Genomic DNA, 13,989 nt, shown 5'->3' on the forward strand with positions numbered 1-13,989 from the left:
CAGACGATATGCAGATTCGGAGGTACTGTGGCCAGTTCTAATGTCCTGAACTTGCATGCTCTGCATGTTAATACATGGCCCGAGAGTAACCAGGTCGTACAGGATTTCCTGTTTTAGCCTAAAACAGGAAAGTCCTTGGAAACCACAACACTTAATCAAAAATAATTTTTTCCTTCATCAAAACTGTTTCATTTGTTTTTAAGACTAAGAATCAGTTAAAATTTCCTTTTTCACTTCTTGATAAAAAATGGTTGGATTTCACCTGAAAAGTAGTCCTTGGGGAGTAAGAGATGTTCAGTATATTTTGAACAAACTCGTATTTTCTTGTGGAAGGTTCTGGGCTCAGGAAGTACCCAAATTTGGGTCCAAATCTTATATAAACTTTGTAGATTGAAGGTCTAGATATTAGGAGCGAGTCTTAAATTTTGCAATGAAAGGCTTTCGTGAAAAAAATTTTAGAGGCAGTTCAATAATGTACCTGTTTAGTGTTTAAGGGACATTATCTTGAGAAATCCTGACTTACTTATTGAGATTATTGGCCACTAGATCCTATAGTAGCTGCTGCTGTGGCTTGCTAAAAATTTTTAACAAAATTAAGTCTGTTATTCCAAATATTGTTAGAAAACCATCTGGAGACATATGAAGAACTTGATTTTTATATCTTCCCATTATATTATAGACCTATTGAATCTTGAATTCTAATTGTGCTATACCTTTCAAATATTTGTTGACCTATCTCTCCTTCACTGGCATTCCAGCTGCTTCAGGGTTTGGAAGTTGGTAATATGAAGATCAGGAAAGGTTCATAAAAATAAACAATTTTGATAATAGTTTCTTTTTATTTCTATACTCACCTGGTGTTCATATACATGCCTACTTTCCCTGATTCCTTTTGATGTAAAGGAAGAGGGAATACATGCGACTTCAAAACTGAAATATATTTAACTCCTAATTTGCTACTTATATTTAATTGCCAAATTGTCTCCGGTTGGGGAAGTGGGTGTGCATGTATCTTTTGAAAGGAAATGGGAAGATTTTTTTTAATTTTGTGGATAAATGTTGATAAAACTAGCTTCTGGAGAAGAAGCAATATGAACATCAGGTGAATATACAGTAGAAATAAAAAAAAATCTAGGTTTGGCTATTAAATTTGAAAAGAAATTTTATCATGAACCTTTTATTTTTCCAGCCCTGGTGGTAAAAAGCTCCGCAGCAAAGTCGATGTACGTAATTACTGCCTAAAAAACAACATTACAGTCAATGTAGAAGATTTCATGTTCTCCCAGCCTAAGGGAATGATCAACGCAGGGACTCCGAAGATGACAACACCCAAGGCAGCAAAGACTCCTAAGACAGCAAAGACTGAATCGCCAAAGAAGAGGAAAGCCAAAGCGGAAGAGGGTAAGGAGGTGGAACCTTTGGAAAAAAAGAGAAAAGTACTTTTTGCAAAATCTGAAAAAGAGGAATCCGTAATCAATTCCAAAAGTGTGGGGAAAGCTATGAATTCCAAACAAACTATTACTCCAAAGAAAGCAGAGCTGACTAGGACTAGGGAGAAATCTTATAAGGGAGTAGGAGTAACAAAGGCTAGGAATCCAGAGAAGAGTCGGGAAAAGCTTTACTTGAAATTTCCATTCAAGAAAAGATAAAACCAAAGCTAGATAGTTTTGTTATTATTAATGTAGGGGTTTTTTATGATAGATGAATGTTTATTGGAAGGGTTGAGATATGTAAAATCCCTGTAGCATGTTATGCTATTTAGGATTTGAAAATTAGTCCAACTACCATTTTCACTTTGACAGAGATCCATCTTCCAGCATTAGTTGAAAACAGATAACCACAATTATATCAAAGATGAAACTTAAGCCTAGTTCTAGATATTGAATTTGTTTTAATTTGTTCAGTTGAATTCTGAAAGATATACTGTATTCTTTAACTGTTATTCTGTCCTTTTAGTGCCTTTCACCTTTAACAAATAATTTTTTTGGTATACAGTATATAATATCAATAGAAGTCAAAGTTGAAGGGCGTTAATGACCGAGAACTTAGGGGGATATATTTATCTTATGTTAACATTGTTTATCTAATTTTTCGTGGAAATTAGGGGAAATTGTTTAATAAAGTGAAATAGATTTATGATTTTTTTTTTTTTTTTTTTTTTTTTTTTTTTTGGTGTGTGTGTGTGTGTAGCAAATGTCACAGTGATATAGGTAATTTTTCGTATAGGATTTAAGTGATATGTAATGTAGGTAATTTTAGGAATAGTAATTTTTTTTTTCTCAATGATAGTTTTATTTCAGAAAAATATAACAAAGATATTTTCTCTATGGTCCATCAGTTCTCTTTCAGTTTCCTTATATCTTTGATCTATATCTACTTGATGTTTTAAACTGTTGCTTATGGTTGTATTTTCTTTGCTAAAACATTTTTTCTGAATTTCAAAATGCTATTACCCATCGACCCAATCTAATTTTAAGCCACTTCTGCGGAACAGAGGTCGCTTTCATTATTGTCTTCCTCTCAAGATTATACTGTACTTAAGTCATTATGAAATGCCCAACATTATACCAAAAGTTGGCATTTAGTTGAATTCTCCTGTCTGATGATAATGCTTCTTGCAGAGAACTTCGATGGTGGCTCAATGCCCCTGCTACTTGAAATTTGGACATTGTGATAGAATTTTATTTTATTTTGATCTCTTATGCAGTTTGTCTACATAATATAAACATTTTCTTTTACAATTTATCAGTTGTCTGCCGGCTTGGTTAAATGTTGCCAAAGATTGGTTTGTGAGGAAAAAAAATACGTGATGTGATTCCTAATCTTTGAAGTAGTTATTTTTATTTGTGTCTGTGATTCGTCATTTTTTATCACATTCATCATCGTTTTGAATTTTAATACTTTAGTTGAATTTCAAGAATTAATTTCGTGGCTAATAAATTCACAAAACTCACATATGTTTGGACATTTAAGCACAATATTTTAGTTGTTCAGGATCAAGGTTTAGAAAGCGTTTAAATTTTTGGATGCATAAGCAAAGCAACCTTATCCCGAAAATCACGCCAACAATCCTTAGGATTCTTGAGGTTGGAGCAGTGGGTCACAATGAATTTATTTTGGTTTGGTTTTGGAACTTCTTTCGTTTGTGTATCTGATAACAGGATAAAAAGAGAGTAAATTTTTATTTTAGATTAATGTCCTGTGGTTTTGCTATTGGCTTAACCAACAGCTGCACTGTAGAGATTTGAGCGAGTAATTCACAAGATATAGGGGTATGTTATTTAGAAATTTTGTCTTACCATAATGTAAATGATGCCTTGACATATTCGAGATATTATGGTGAGTTATTTAAATACTGCTTAGTTAATTGACAGGCTTTGTTAAATTGTTTAGAGATCCTGTAATTATTCCAGTTTTTTTTTTTATTAACAACAATATTGGCTGAATTTTTTTTAGTGTTAGGGAATTTTCCAATTTTCTTGAGTCTTCCTGTATTTTAGTATTTTGTTGTGTCCGGTTTTTAGTTTTCAGATCTGGCTTAGTTTTCATGTTGTCATTTTTGGAAAGTAGGCCCTTTCATAGTTACTTCAAAATATTGTTGAAAATACCACGTTAATTATTGAACCTGTATTTGGTCCTAGTTTTATTGGCTGGGGTATAGTTTTACCCCAAACAATTTTAGCTTTAATTTTTTTTTTCTTTTTGGTAGGTCAGTATTCGTTAGACTAGTCAACCCACAAAATGAGATTATACCACAACAATCTGACTTTTGTCTGTATGCAACCTATTGGTATCACTCGTGTGCTAAATAAGTAAACTTTCAGCAATTAGTATTTTTTTATGAGGAATGAATTACATGGTATTAAAAATTTACAATAAGGGTAATATAGTTCAGCATGCTTACATAAATGAAATTCTAAAACATAAGAAATGTTCATAACTCATACTATAGCATATATATTATAAAGTAGTTGAAGATCACTTGAGGGATGTTTTTACAGGGCATGTATGAATGATTTGTTTTCAAGTAAAAAATCGAGTACATGAGGAAGGTAAATTTCAAAAGTTTGACAGCTACATGGTGGGAGATCAGAGGGAACTAATAAAAAGACAAAGGTTGAAAGCAATGTAGCGGGAACAGAAGAGTTGATGTAAAGATCTTTGTGTCCATTTACAGTTTAACATGCCATAAGCATTATTCCCTTACAGTGGTACAGTACGTTGTACAAACAGAAACAAACTTAAGAATACTGATGTTTTTCGATAGTTTTATTATATATTGTTCTTTATGTAGTTTGGCTGTATAGTATAAATTTTTTCACAGTTGAACAGTTGTCAGCCGTTTTGGTTAAAGTATTTATGTGAAACCAAAGTTTGGTTTTAAAAAAAAAACAAAAAAACTATGTAATTCCTAATTTCTGTAAGTAGTTATTCTTCATTTGTTTCTGAGATTCTTCATATTTTCATCACGTTCATAGATGTAAATGGATTGTAGAGCGTAGAAATTGATCCATACGTTTCCAAAGACCTTCAAATAGTATAAAATAGTCTTAAGAGCAATAATGAATGTGTACGTAGATATGTTGGATGGTTTTCACATTTTTATGAAAATAATTAACATTTTAAAGATAATCTTGAGGTATGCCAAAAAAACAGATAATGGTAAGTATAATATTTGCAACTGCTTTTGAAGTTTCAGGACAAGAATAGTTAGGTAGAAGTAGTATATTATCTCATGACTGCTTGTTTGCCTTTGGTATAGGCTACAATAGTTATTTTCTTTATACCTTTACCAACAATGTTATGCTTGGCATACAGTATTTATCCAGTCTAATGATAGAAAGTTTTTAATGCTTAAGATGTTGAATTTTATAGTTTACAATAATCTCATTCAGTACAGAAAATGTCTTGAGGGGATTTGTTTTTACGGGAAAGCATTCCCAATAAATGACTTTTTGTGACTAGTTCCCAGCTTAATTCCCCCACCTCAACTTGTATTTTTGGGACTGTCAGATAAGGGGCTGTTTATTTGAGAGCCCCAGATAATTGTCATACGATAAAGGTAGAATCTAACGCAAGTTTATAATGAATTCCATTGTGCACTGAATTATCATCAAAGAAAAAAAAATAGGACAACTTGTGATAGTAAAAACTTGAAATTTTGGTTTAGTCAGAAGTATCTTTCTTTCTTAGTTTATGGGCATTGCAGTGTGAAAAAATTCCAAAGAAATATGCTGTAATATGAAATTTTAGTTATTATTTGAAGCTGAACTCATAAAGGTGATAAGTCTTGTTGACACTTGGTATTTTAGCCATTTTTTACAACTCTAAAACTTTTTAGTGTATAGCTTTCCTAAAGCCAAAAATATGTTAGAAATATGAAATATCTTTACCAATGAGGGTTTATGAAGCTAAGGTTGTTTTAGCATCTCACTGCCGTTGGTTGGCAATACTTTAAATTCATTATTCATCTTTTTTCATGGTCATTAGGAGTACCGAGTAATCACAAGTGTTCAGGGGATGACTTGTGTTGACTGTATTCACTTCGAAAATTAATAAGTTTTTAAATTCTTTTTTTTACTGGAGTGAGGGTAATTTAGGTCTGGTGTCTGATATCACCACTGTTTAGGTCTATCTCTGATAAATTTTTTTTCTTTTATTAAGAATAAGTTTTCATAAGGATGATGCAAAAAGAGGTTACAGCTATTGAATTTGAAATTCTCAATTTTAGTGTTGTAAGTCTCATTCTTTTTTGTAACACGCTGTTTTAAACAACTGGTACTTTGGATGTAATTTTTGTCTCTATAAAAATTTATTATATCGAAACATGTTCTGGCATTATTTGTTGATGTGAAGTTTTATTAGGATTCTGCTAATTTTCCTTTCCTTGTAATTAGTGAAATGAAAGCCCCCATGTTTAGTGTTGAATAGTAAAGAATTAAGTTTTCAAGCGCTGCAATCAACATTTTTTGGGGGTGTAAATATATTGGGCTCAACTCTTCATTTTATTTATTTGTTTAAATGCAATGGATACAGTATGTTCTTGATAATATTTTGTAGTTTTTGAAGGTGATAATTGGTATATTTTTGGAAGTTAACATTTCATCCACATTTGCTATCAATAGATTTTAAAATTTATAAAAGAGGATTCCATCTGAAGTACAGTACTATAAATACTATCCTTAATTTGAAAAGAAAAGCACTGTGTCCAATGTATAAGATTAGTTAATAGTAGCAACCTTCAGGAATTTTGATATCATTGTAATTTATCCTATTATTTATTTAACTATTGCATTATCACCAAGTAATTTTTTAAAGTTTGTAAAGGTGAGTGTTTATAATTATCTTGATCAGGAGGATATGTTTAGAATTTATTGTGACTAATATTTTGTTGATATGGTTCTTGTAAGGTGTAGTCAAGGTTCAGATTAATGCCATTAAAATTAATTTTAAATTGTCAATGGGTTTTTGGGTTTAGTAACTCAGAATAAAGGGTGTTGCTATGTAATGTCCAAGCATATTGTCCATTTAAATATTTGTTAATGTATTGTCATGTATGGCATAATCAGCTCTTTCCATAACTGACAAGAATAGATAAGAATATCCCAAGTATAAGGCTTGTTGATTTCATATTAAATGAATAATTAAAGTGTTTGTAAATGTTATTTAGTGTAAAAACAATTATTGAAATAAATTGCTAAAAGAATTTTCTTAGTCTCCACAGTATCACAAATCATCTGATCATTAGCATTAGATTTTTGTTCATTTCAATTTTGGAAAGAGTGTTTATGCCAGAAAATCTTTATTTTTAAGGTCTGAAGTCCAGTATTTTTTTTACATTAAGATTGATTGTTGATGATTTGTGATTTTGTGGCATTATTCTTAACCTCAATAATTTTAAGTAATTTTCTTTTTTTTTTTTGCAAATTTTTCGTTTTATTTGCAATTGGCATGCATATTTGTGAAATGTTTTTTTGAGTAATTCGTAGAAAAGTTGCTTCGGGAAATTTATTCATAGAAAAGTTTATTTCAGTAAGTTTATTCATAGAAAAGTTGAATCTCCTGGAAATTTATTGATAGAAAATTTTATTCTCCAGGAATTTATTCATAGAAAAGTTAGATTCCTCAGGAAATTTATTCATAGAAAAGTTGATTCTCTAGGAAGTTTATTCATAGAAAAGTTGATTCTCCTGGAAATTTATTCATATAAAATTTGATTCTCCAGGAATTTATTCGTAGAAAAGATAGATTCCTCAGGAAATTTATTCATAGAAAAGTTGATTCTCTAGGAAGTTTATTCATAGAAAAGTTGATTCTCCAGGAAATTTATTGAAAGAAAAGTTGATTCTCCTGGAAATTTATTCATAGAAAATTTGATTCTCCAGGAATTTATTAATAGAAAAGTTAGATTCCTCAGGAAATATATTCATAGAAAACTTGATTCTCCAGGAAATTTATACATAGAAAAGTTGATTCTTCATGAAATTTATTCATAAAAATTTTTATTCTCCAGGAAATTTATTCATAGAAAAGTTAATTCTCCACGAAATTTTATTCATAGAAAAGTTGATTCTCCGGGAAATTTATTCATAGAAAAGTTGATTCTTCAGGAATTTATTCATATAAAAGTTGATTCTTCAGGTAATTTATTCATAGAAAAGTTGATTCTTCAGGAAATTTATTCATAGAAAAGTTGATTCTTCAGGAAATTTATTCATAGAAAAGTTGATTCTTCAGGAAATTTATTCATAGAAAAGTTGATTCTTCAGGAAATTTATTCATAGAAAAGTTGATTCTTCAGGAAATTTATTCATAGAAAAGTTGATTCTTCAGGAAATTTATTCATAGAAAAGTTGATTCTCCAGGAATTTATTCATATAAAAGTTGATTCTTCAGGTAATTTATTCATAGAAAAGTTGATTCTTCAGGAAATTTATTCATAGAAAAGTTGATTCTTCAGGAAATTTATTCATAGAAAAGTTGATTCTTCAGGAAATTTATTCATAGAAAAGTTGATTCTTCAGGAAATTTATTCATAGAAAAGTTGATTCTCCAGGAATTTATTCATAGAAAAGTTGATTCTTCAGGAAATTTATTCATAGAAAAGTTGATTCTCCAGGAATTTATTCATATAAAAGTTGATTCTTCAGGTAATTTATTCATAGAAAAGTTGATTCTTCAGGAAATTTATTCATAGAAAAGTTGATTCTCCAGGAATTTATTCATATAAAAGTTGATTCTTCAGGTAATTTATTCATAGAAAAGTTGATTCTTCAGGAAATTTATTCATAGAAAAGTTGATTCTTCAGGAAATTTATTCATAGAAAAGTTGATTCTTCAGGAAATTTATTCATAGAAAAGTTGATTCTTCAGGAAATTTATTAAAAAAAAAGTTTATTCCCCGGGAAATTTATTCATAGAAAAGTTGATTCTTCACAAATTTATTCATATAAAAGTTGATTCTTCACGAATTTATTCATATAAAAGTTGATTCTTCAGGTAATTTATTCATAGAAAAGTTGATTCTTCAGGAAATTTATTCATAGAAAAGTTGATTCTCCAGGAAATTTTATTCCTAGAAAAGTTGATTCTCCGGGAAATTTATTCATAGAAAAGTTGATTCTTCAGGAAATTTATTCATAGAAAAGTTGATTCTTCAGGTAATTTATTCAAAGAAAAGTTGATTCTCCAGGAATTTATTCATAGAAAAGTTGATTCTCTAGAAAATTTATTCAAAGAAAATTTGATTCTCCTGGAAATTCATTCATAAAAAGGTTGATTCTCCAGGAAATTTATTCATAGAAAAGTTGATTCTTCAGGAAATTTATTCATAGAAAAGTTGATTCTTCAGGAAATTTATTAAAAAAAAAAGTTAATTCTCCAGGAAATTTTATTCCTAGAAAAGTTGATTCTCCGGGAAATTTATTCATTGAAAAGTTGATTCTTCAGGAAATTTATTCATAGAAAAGTTGATTCTTCAGGAAATTTATTCATAGAAAAGTTGATTCTCTAGAAAATTTATTCAAAGAAAATTTGATTCTCCTGGAAATTCATTCATAAAAAGGTTGATTCTCCAGGAAATTCATTCATAGAAAAGTTGATTCTCTAGAAAATTTATTCATAGAAAAGTTGATTCTCCAGGAAATTTATTCATAGAAAAGTTGATTCTCCGGGAAATTTATTCATAGAAAAAGTTGATTCTCCAGGAAATTTATTCATAGAAAATTTATTCTCCAGGAATTTATTCATTGAAAAGTTGATTCTTCAGGAAATTTATTCGTAGAAAAGTTGATTCTCCAGGAAATTTCATAAAAAGTTGATTCTTCAGGATATTTATTCATAGAAAAGTTGATTCTCTAGAAAATTTATTCAAAGAAAATTTGATTCTCCAGGAAATTTTTTTCTTAGAAAAGTTAATTCTCCAGGAAATTTATTCATAGAAAAGTTTATTCTCCGGGAAATTTATTCATAGAAAAGTTGATTCTCCGGGAAATTTATTCATAGAAAAGTTGATTCTCCAGGAATTTATTCATAGAAAAGTTGATTCTTCAGGAAATTTATTCATAGAAAAGTTGATTCACCAGGAAATTTATTCATAGAAAAGTTGATTCTCTAGAAAATTTATTCAAAGAAAATTTGATTCTCCAGGAAATTTATTCAAAGAAAATTTGATTCTCCAGGAAATTTATTCATAGAAGAGTTGATTCTCACAGAAATTTATTAATTGAAATGTTGATTCTCAAGGAATTTATTCACAAAAAAAGTTGATTCTCCAGGAAATTTATTCATTAGTTTATTCTATGGGAAATTTATTTATAGAAAAATTAATTCTTCAGGAAATTTGTTCGTAGAAAAGTTTATTCTCCGGGAAATTTATTCTTAGAAAGTTGATTCTCCAGGAAATTAATTTTATAATACGCTAAAATGCTGAATTTAACACAAAAAGAGTATAATTAAAGGTAGAAGCTTTGTCTGCCAATTAGATGCTGTTTCTCTATCAGATCTTGATTGCAGTCTTAAATTTGTATAAGGATCAGAAATTCTTTTGGTACATGTTATTACTGGCGTTCCTCTATTTTCCGTTTTGTTTGCTAATCCATGTATTCGTAGAATTTCATAAAAGTTTTAGAAAACTACTGAATCACGGTAATTAATAGTTGAATATTTATAGTTGTTACCTTGAAAAGTTCTCCAAACAATTGTTTTTGAGAGATTATAGCAGAAAATATACTTTTGTATATCAAAATATATTTTCTATAATACAATATTTAAATATTTGGTAAATTAAAGAAAATATTATTTACCAGTTACATAAACAGTATGGCTTGAATACATAGAATGTACCCAGTGTACTTCAACCACAACCCTTACCTTTTGTTGTGAAACACGTTCAGAATATCCATTTTCCAATGAAGAGTCCATGACTATCCCCTGTCTACTAATGTACAATAATACCAACTCCTAAATATGATTTTCTTACACATGTACAATTTTTTTTTTCATTTTGAAATTTGGATATACCTTCAGTGGAGCTGAAACTTTTATTGAATTGTTAACAAGACAGTTGGCTAATGTCAGGTGGCGTGAGGAGGAATCCCTGCCCATCTACCCGTCAATTGTTGTGCAAAACCATGTGCTTAGACAACCAATTTCAAGGATGATTCAACCAAAGCCATCCGTGTTACATTTAACCACCTGGAGACCACCCTTAGTTTTCTCAGAAACAAAGGGTTTTCGCTGCCCTCTATATCATATTTTATAAAAGATAGTCTACCATTATTTCTTATCAAAGACAGGATTATTATTTTGAGTGGTGCCACTCTTGTGTATCAATGACTAGAACTAGTTATGGTAGTATTGTTTAATCTTTGTGGCCTTTTTTTATGAAAAACTTAATTTCAGTCATTAAGGGATGTAGATTAATGATTAATTCTATACTCCAGCATCAGAGATTTGATCTATCTGTCTCAGGTACTACAACTGATGTTATTTATTAAACTAATACATACCCTTGTCCTTTAGTAGGAGTATGCTTTCACCTTGGCTGGAATTTCAGCTGTTAAAGTTTATAACTAGGAGTAAGGAATTACTGGTAGGTGGCAGGGAAGCCCTCCTTCAGGCAGTCCACTGAGTAGTCATTTTAAACCCCTGAAGAAAGCAAGTATATATCAGGCGCTGTCAACTGGCTGTTTTAATTTTTCTTCTAGTTTTTGGTTAGCAGTTTGCTGTGCCTTAGGGAATTTAAAGAAGATGAAGGGTTTTACAGCTTTCCCGATAACTTTAGCTGACTGACAATTTCTGTAATATGTTGATACACACTTTGTTCCTGTTGCTAGTATTTAGTAGTGACGACGACGGCATGTTAACTTGGTATGAAATGTCATTGCACACCATCTATAGAAGAAAAACTAATAGTGACTCCCTCACCTCTTCTGCACCCTCTTCTCTTAGCTTTGACAGTAGATCCACACTTTCATGGGATTTAGAGCACACTTTGGTTTGGAAAAAAAGGCCACTGATTATCTTTTTCCTCTTTTTGGATGATTAATCTTTTAAGACCAATTGATAGGTGTTATTATTATTATTACTAGGTAAGCTACTACCTGCAAGCAAGAAAACTATAACCCAATACAGTGGAAGACCATGGTACAGAGACTCTGGCACTACCCAAGACTAGAGAACAATGGTTTGATTTGGAGTTTTTCTTAGAGCTGCTTACCATAGCAAAAGAGCCTTCTACCCTTATCAAGAGAAAACTAGCCACTGAACTACGACAGGGCAGTAATTAACCCCTTGAGCGAAGAAGTAGTTTGTCTGGAGCGTGAGGAAAGAGGAGAATATGTAAAGAATAGACCAGACTGTTTTATGTGTAGGCAAAGGAAAAATGACCTGTAACGAGAGAGGGATCCGATGTAGTGCTATCTGGCAAGTCAAGGACCCAATAGCTCTAGCAGTATTATCGCAATGGGTGGCTGGTGCCTTGGCCAACCATGGATGGGAGGAAAGTCAGTAAGGATTAGAAATTTAGTGACTTCCTGCATCTTCTATGAGAAAATACATTCTGGTTTGTAGGGGTAGCGATACATTCTATATTTGCTTGCCGATTTTGCTTGTGTTCTACCAAAATGGCTCCTTACTGGCAGGAATGAAGGCTGCCGAGAAGGTTTGCGGACTACTGCAGTTCACTGTTACGATTGGAATAGTCTACAGGAAATTTGAGACTGGTCTTCGTTTTTCATGCTTGGTTCCACGAAAACAATTCATACTCACTACTGCTATGTGGTCATCATAAGAATGATGACCACTCCATGCCTGTGGACTTGAAGGACATGTACCCTTGGTTTAATTCCCTCAGTCCTCTAGATTGTTTCCTCCAATTTTGTTTCTGGGAAAGTAGTTACCAATTCAAAGCCCAGTCCTTCAGGCTGGGTACCACTTCCCAAGTGTTTAGTCTTTTGAGCACTTTTAAGCGGCACTTGTCGGTAATACTAATCTTGGGCACCGTTGTTCAATTAGTTCGTTATGCATGTAATGAAAAATTAGAATAACATTTTAAAAACTGTAACAACATTAGAATAGATCTTTCCTAATTAACTATATTATGATACTGTTGTCAGCCTGTTTGACATAAAATCATCAGTTGCCATTTTGAACTTTGAAGTTCCATCGAATCAACTACCTGATTAAGAAGATCATTCCACTACTTGGTCACAGCTGGAATAAGACTTCTAGAATACAGTGTAGTATTGAGCCTCATGTTGGAGAATGCATGACTATTAGAATTAACTGCATACCTTGTATTACAAACAAGATGGTACTGTACTGTCCGGGAACATGTGAATGCAAAGGATTGTAAGAATTATGAAAACTCTAATGCGACATGCATAACGAACCAAGTGAATGACGGTGCCAGAGATTAATATCTAGATCAGGAACATAGAAATTTAATAAAACGTAAGTTGCTGTCCAAGAAATTAAGGTGAGATTCAGCAGCTGAAAGCCTAACAAGAGAACAATACTTGAGAATTAAAACACTTCTTCAGAATATATTGATCACTGAATATCTTAGAAAGATTTTTGCAATAAGCTAATTTTTGGCGCAATTGAAAAAGAAAAGAGACTGACTGAATATGTTTCTCAAAAGTAAATTTGCTATGAAGAATCACACCAAAAATATTAAGTCATATAGAGTTAAAAAAAACATCAATGCTGAGATTCAGATGAGGAGCCACCGTCCTCGACGTTTTTACAACTTCATGCCCCATAATTTGCACCATACACTAATTTTAGCTAGGTCTCTATTAGGGGATTCAGCAACCCCAGATCTACATTCAGGAGAAGGAATTAACACAAGGAGAGTTGCATCATCTACATATGCCAAAAGCTTGTTTTGTAGGCCAAAAGTAGTGGACCAAGAACACCAGATATCACATTCCTATACTCACTCTGGTGCTCATCAACAACTCTGCAATCTGTTATATAAAACAATCTTGGCAACAGTAGACACAGCTGCTCCTTCACTGCTTTCTGGGTTGACAGGCAAATCCTTCAGAGACTTCTCCCATCAACGAGAATTCTATTTCCACATGGCTGCCCTCCCAATGATCACTCCTGAAGTTCTATTGGTTTACAAACAATATTTCCCTTCCTATAGTAGTTACAGAACAAACCCCATTGTGAGTACAGTACTTCTCTTTGCTGAGAATCTACCATTCACAGAGGTTGAGGATATAACGTGAGGAATGCTTGCAGTGCTTTTTTGCTAGGGTTTGATAAAGCATTTATTAGCTATAATTTCTGATGACACTCCCATCTGAGACCAAATTTACGAAGGGGGCCTGTTCACAAACCCTTCTCGAGCAGTTGCACTCTTGTTAGTATAGGTAGTAGGTTGACCAGGGCACCAGCCACCCGTTGAGATACAACTACTGTAGAGTTAATGGGTCCTTTGACTGGCCATACGGTACTACATTGGATCTTTCTCTCTGG

At 31.8% G+C, this 13,989-nt stretch overlaps 1 pseudogene; it reads left to right on the forward strand.

The window, feature by feature from the left end:
- LOC137648128 (neurofilament heavy polypeptide-like) overlaps positions 1-13,989 on the forward strand; it is a 152,549-nt pseudogene that overhangs the window by 89,289 nt on the left and 49,271 nt on the right.

Source organism: Palaemon carinicauda, chromosome 1 (genome assembly GCF_036898095.1).
Source record: "Palaemon carinicauda isolate YSFRI2023 chromosome 1, ASM3689809v2, whole genome shotgun sequence".
Classification (NCBI taxonomy): domain Eukaryota; kingdom Metazoa; phylum Arthropoda; class Malacostraca; order Decapoda; family Palaemonidae; genus Palaemon; species Palaemon carinicauda.